Genomic DNA, 6,000 nt, shown 5'->3' with positions numbered 1-6,000 from the left:
TTCGATTAAAAATCTATATTCAGTCATGTTTATACTTGTTTACCGCATAACTCAGTTTTATGACTCTATTTTGATGAATATAAATGTTTTGGGCCGACTGCCATGTTTTACTGAGATGCCCGAGTGGCTTGAGAGGTTTATGACTGAGTGAGGACGAGGGCCTGATTTGTGAGGATGTGTGTGGATCGGGGCTGCCCGCCTGCAACATACTTTATTATTTTGGCACGTGAGTTGTCCGTGCAGCACGTGAGTTGCCCGTGCAGATTATAGTGCTTGGGCTGAAGGAGCCCCTCTAGAGTCTGTACACACACCCAGTGCGCGCAGGTACCTACTGAGTGCGAATGCTGAGTGACTCGGAGGCAGGAGTGATGGTGAGGCATGCCCGAGTGGCAAGAGTGATTGTGAGGTATGCCAGAGTGGCACGAGTGACTGTGAGGTTTGCCCGAGGGGCTGTATATGAGTGATGTTTTGCCCGAAGGGCTGTTTATGATTTTATCATTTTTGCTCACCTTTACATTGAGTTTTTGTTTGGAAAACTGTTGGAAAAATATCTTTCAATAATTTTTACTGGAATTGGGTTTAAACGAGATGATTCGATTCAAACACTGATTTTTAAAGCATGTTGTACTTTACTGAGCTTTCATGATATGAACGTTATATGCTTTATTGCTCATCACTACTACTTAGTCTTTATTTATTGTTGTTACTTACTGAGTTAGCGTACTCACGTTACTCCCAGCACCTTGTGTGCAGATTCAGGTGTAGCTGAACACGGTAGCAGTTATTAAGTATTCTGGTTGCAGATTTTTCTTGGAGATAGCAAGGTAGTTGTTTGGCGATCACAGCCCCTGCTCTTCTCTCTCTTCTCTTCCTTTAGTTGTATTTAGCTATTTTCCAAGCTGAGTTAGCCTTGATATTGTTAGACAGATTGTAGTAGATGCTCATGACTAGTGACACCCTGATGTCGGGCTTTTCTTTTCCGCACGTCTGTTTTTCTTTGATTTGAACTCTTTAAATGGAGGTTTTTATGTTAAATATCGGTTTGTTTTGGAAATGAGTCGGCTTTCCTAGTTTCACGATAGGCGCCATCACGACAAAAATTAGTTTGGGTCGTGACAGATGTTCTCTAATCCCGTAGACTCAACCTTTATTTATTATTTTCACGACGAATAAAAGAAACGAAAGTAAAAGAAGTAAGAAAACAAACAAGTAACTTTCAAGTTAGTACCAAAATAGATAATTACATAATATTTATACCTTTATTCACGCCACCAGCCGCCTATGTCCAAATTGTAGTCATATCCTCGGGGGCCGGCTGAGTTTGTCGCCATGCATCAAGATCAATATGTTACTTATCCTGAAATAAAAATAATACATGTTATATAAATAAAATAAACCAAGAAGAAAAAATAATATGGTATTGGTGTTGGGATCATACAAATGTCTCTGAAGCACGCGGTTCGATCCATCCTTCTCTTGTGCCATCCTCCTCCTTCTTCTTCTTCTTCTTCTTCTTCTTCTTCTTATGGTTAAGGCAAAGAAATATTAACGCGAACTTATAATAAGAAATCAGCTCTGGCTGCGTATGTTAGTTAACAGTTGTTAACGTGCGTGTGTGTGTGTGTGTGTGTGTGTGTGTGTGTGTGTGTGTGTGTGTGTGTGTGTGTTCAATTTGCATACTTGTAAAACTAAGAATATTTTATAATGAAATTACCATTCTCAAACGATGGGCTGCAAAACTAATAGAACCTCCAGTATGCAAAGCTCCACCCTTAGTAGAAGCTCTGTTTAATTTTGCATGTTCACTCTTTTTCTTCCACTCAGGGGTGTTCCACTTCGCTAAGAGCTGATTTCAGACATCTTCACGTATCTAATCAGGCCTGTTGCCACCTTTCCTAGCAACATGATATGAATCTAATATCCCCTTCTGTGCTCTCTTCTCGAAGTTCTCATTCACCAGATTTTCAAGTGTTGGCTTCCATACGCACATAACCTATAAATAATATTAGACGAATGAGGATAAGTATTAATAAAAATTAATTTATTCTTACCTTAAATTGTTGCCACATATTAATCCTGATCTGGTACGGTATCTATCTCCAGGAATTCCACAGCTCATGAAAAAATGGCTTCATAGATTCCATCACCATATGCGCGGCCTGATAGGATGGCAAAAACCTGCATTTAATTTAACATATAAAATGTCATTAGATTCATTATATGCAAAATTTTATTGAAAGTTTTTAAAAGAAAATTGAAGGAAAACTCACCCGTCGCCAAGGGGAACGATAACCAGCCGATGAAGATGATCGTATTGTACAGTCCCTCCAGTACACTGTCTCACGGTACCAACAACTGTAGAAGTACTGGTAGATGGGGATGCGGTTGCGTGAGATCCTCCAATATCCAAGTTAGATATACTTGGAGTGGGAGTGGATGATGCTGGAAATGATAATTGAGTGGGGGATGTATGAGGAACAAAAGATGAACCACCATGCTGGAGATGTATTTAGTTTATTTAAAGTAATTAATAGGTTACGCCAATTCGAAGGTTCAATTTTTTAAAGTATTATATTCTTTTAAATTAAAATTTATTAACACTCCAAATCTTATATTTATTCCTATTCTATGTTATATAAATCTTTCAAAATATAAATTAAATTTAAATAGCTTCTTATATGTTCAGAAAGACCACACATGGCCAATAATTTGTCAAATCTACAAATTCCTTTAATGTAGCAATTATTAAGTTTTAAATTTCATATTAGTCCATTTAATAAATTAGGAAGCGATAATAAGCTTAACTTCTTAAACTTAAAACTAAGGCTTTAAATTATAACTACTTGATACAATTCCAAATCATTCTTCTCTAAAGTTAACAATTCTACATATACATAAACTTCGAAATTGTTAAAACCACATATAGGTACTAACCTCAATTTCAAAAGTGAATTTAGTTTCAAGCTTAAATATTATTACATCTATGACAATTCTAAAAATAAATCTATGGCAAATCTAAATAAACATCTATGAAAATTCTAAACTAGTATCAAATTTAATTCAATTAGAGAACTAAAAAGTATCTAAAACCTGTAGGGAAGATTTCTAATGTAAATTTTTGAAATGTGATTTTCTATGGATTCCTAATGTGATTTTCATGGTGTATTTTCAACAAAGAAATTAGATTTCTAAATAAATTCTAAAACACTATAGTCTTCTATAACAAGATGGGGACGACAGTAGGGGTGGGGGCGGGGGCGGGGGTGGGGTTGGATAAAATAAAGGGATGAGGGAAGGGGGTTGATATAGGGGATGGGTTTAACAAAAAGGAGGGCCGGGGAAGAAGAGGGAAGAAGTCAAGTACCTTTTCCGGCAAGCAACGGGCTGGGGGGTCTGGGGCTCTCAATGGAGGAAGAAGAGAGAAGAAAGAAAGAAAAGAGAAGAATAAAGAAATGGGGGCGGGACTTGAGTTTTAAAAAGGATCTGCGACTGATTCCGTCGCAAAACTAGCGATTGTTTCAGTCGCAACTTAAAAAAATAATTTGACCAAAGTTTAAAAAGATATCGACCGAAACGTACGCAAATGGTCAAATAAATTTATTTGACTTTAAATTTCTGACTCAATCCGTCGCAATTTTTTATCCCGGATTTTTGCGCTAAACGTTGCAACCAATGTTGTCGGAAAAATAGTCGAAAAAATTTAGAAAAAATATAACAAATATTATTTTTGAAAATTCCGACCGAATCAGTCAGAAATTTCCGACTAATTTTTCCGGTCGGAAATTTTCAATCGCAAATCAGTTATCTTTTAGTAGTGTTCATGCTAATATAGTATGAAATTATTTCACATTGAAGCTAAAATTTCATGCTAATGCATATTGAAGTTATTTATCCTGCAATCTACAGTTTTGTCATGAATTTTATCCGAAATTTCAGTCTAAACATGTTAAAGTTATTTAGTTCATTTGCTAAAATTTCAAACTAAACATGCTTAAGTTTTTTAGTTCATTTGCTAAAATTTCAGACTAAATATGTTTAAGTTGTTTAGTTCATTTGCTAAAATTGCAGACTAAATATGCTTAAGTTATTTAATTTATTTGCTAAAATTTTAGACTAAATATGCTTAAGTTATTTAATTTATTTACTAAAACTACAGACTAAACATGCTTAAAGTTTTGTCTTGCAATATGTAATTTTCTAATGAGTTTTTGCTAATGCATGCTGAACTTATTTAGTTCATTTGTTAAAATTTCAAACTAAACATGCTTAAGTTTATTTAGTTTATTTGCTAAAATTTCAGACTAAACATGCTTAAATTATTTAGTTCATTTGCTAAAATTTTAGATTAAACGTGCTTAAGTTTTTGTCTTGCAGTATGTAATTTTCTAATGAATTTTTGCTAATGCATGCTGAAGTTATTTAGTTCATTTGCTAAAACCTCATACCAAAACATGTTGAAGTTTTATCATGCACTCTACAGTTTTGTCATGAGCTTTATCAGAAACTTCAGTCTAAACAAGATGAAGTTTTTGAGTTCATTTGCTAAAATTTCAGACTAAACATGCTTAAGTTTTTGTCTTGCAGTATGTAATTTTCTAATTAGTTTTTTCTAATGCATGTTGAAGTTATTTAGTTCATTTGCTAAAGTTTCATATCAAAACATGCTGAAATTTTACCCTGCAATCTACAGCGGATACCTTTGACCCGCTTCAGAATAGTAACACACGTGGCAAGTATACATGAACATGAAAGCAAATATCACAGCGTGAGATTCACATATGGGGAGTATGCAACCAAACGATCGTTGGGATTTTCAATAATTATAGGCTGAACTGATTTTACTTAGACAACGAGAAAGGGCGAATTTAGAAATTTAAGAAGATGATTGCACTATCACGAAGATCAAAGAGGCGGATTTAGATTTTAAATTTAACGGGTTTAACCTTTAGCTAACTTCGTACTATTAAATCCATTACACTTTTAAAATTATAGGTTAAAAATTATTATTAACTATTTTTTGAAAAACAATTGTTCGATATAGACAATTGATTTAATATTATAGAATTTTTGCGTTGACGAAAAGAGAAAGGATATTAATTAATGTGGCAGACTTGAGAATTTTGAAAAAATAAACTAAAGAAAGAAAGAAATAAAAATAAAAAAAGTACTTAATTAAAATGAAAGAAGGGACACGATACATGGGGATGGATAGGACCAATTCTAGAAAAGAAAAGGAAAAACCATGTGAACGAAAGAAATAAAGAAAAATGACTTAATTAAAATGCAAGAAACGACACAAGACAAATGTGAGATGGGAATTGAACGTCCAACTGACGTATAAAGATGCATGGAATAACCATTGATCATATAACTCTCTGAAATTGAATATTTAAGTAATTTTAAAGAGATATAATATCGCTAATCGTTATACACGGTGTAAAAAAGGAAGCATCGTTCACTTAAATATCCATGCGCCTCCACATAGATCCACCAGTACCATAGAATGATCCATCGTTCAAAATAACCACTGAAAATTTTCAATTTTCTCTCCCAGATAACCATTGAAAATTTTTCTCCTTCATTCATCGAACAAATCTCTGAAAATAGGCAAACTCTCCGTACCTGTCATAGAAGGGCGGTGTTACCGATTCCCCCTATTGCAACCCCTAATTCTGATATGTAAGTCGCTCCTTATACCATCTTCATCATTGATTACGTCGCAACATTTTCGTCGTGGTGCATGTTCTTTTATACAATGGGTTCACCTTAATTAGATATTTCATAAACCAAAGTTGGTCTATATTTTTTAAGTGGAAAGTTTTGTACATGTATAGTCATCAATCTCATGACAGTAAAATTAATAAGAAAATTTTTATCGAAATAAATAAATTAATCTATCCTATGTACTGTATCATTTTATTTGGACTCAATTTACCGTTAACATAAAATGTATAAGATCACAAGTTTTAAAATTGATCTTTATTTTTTTGTAACTTTGTA

This window comes from Nicotiana tabacum, chromosome 2, assembly GCF_000715075.1.
Source record: "Nicotiana tabacum cultivar K326 chromosome 2, ASM71507v2, whole genome shotgun sequence".
Taxonomy (NCBI): domain Eukaryota; kingdom Viridiplantae; phylum Streptophyta; class Magnoliopsida; order Solanales; family Solanaceae; genus Nicotiana; species Nicotiana tabacum.
The sequence above is the reverse complement of the archived record's forward strand: the minus strand, read 5'-3'. Positions refer to the sequence as shown.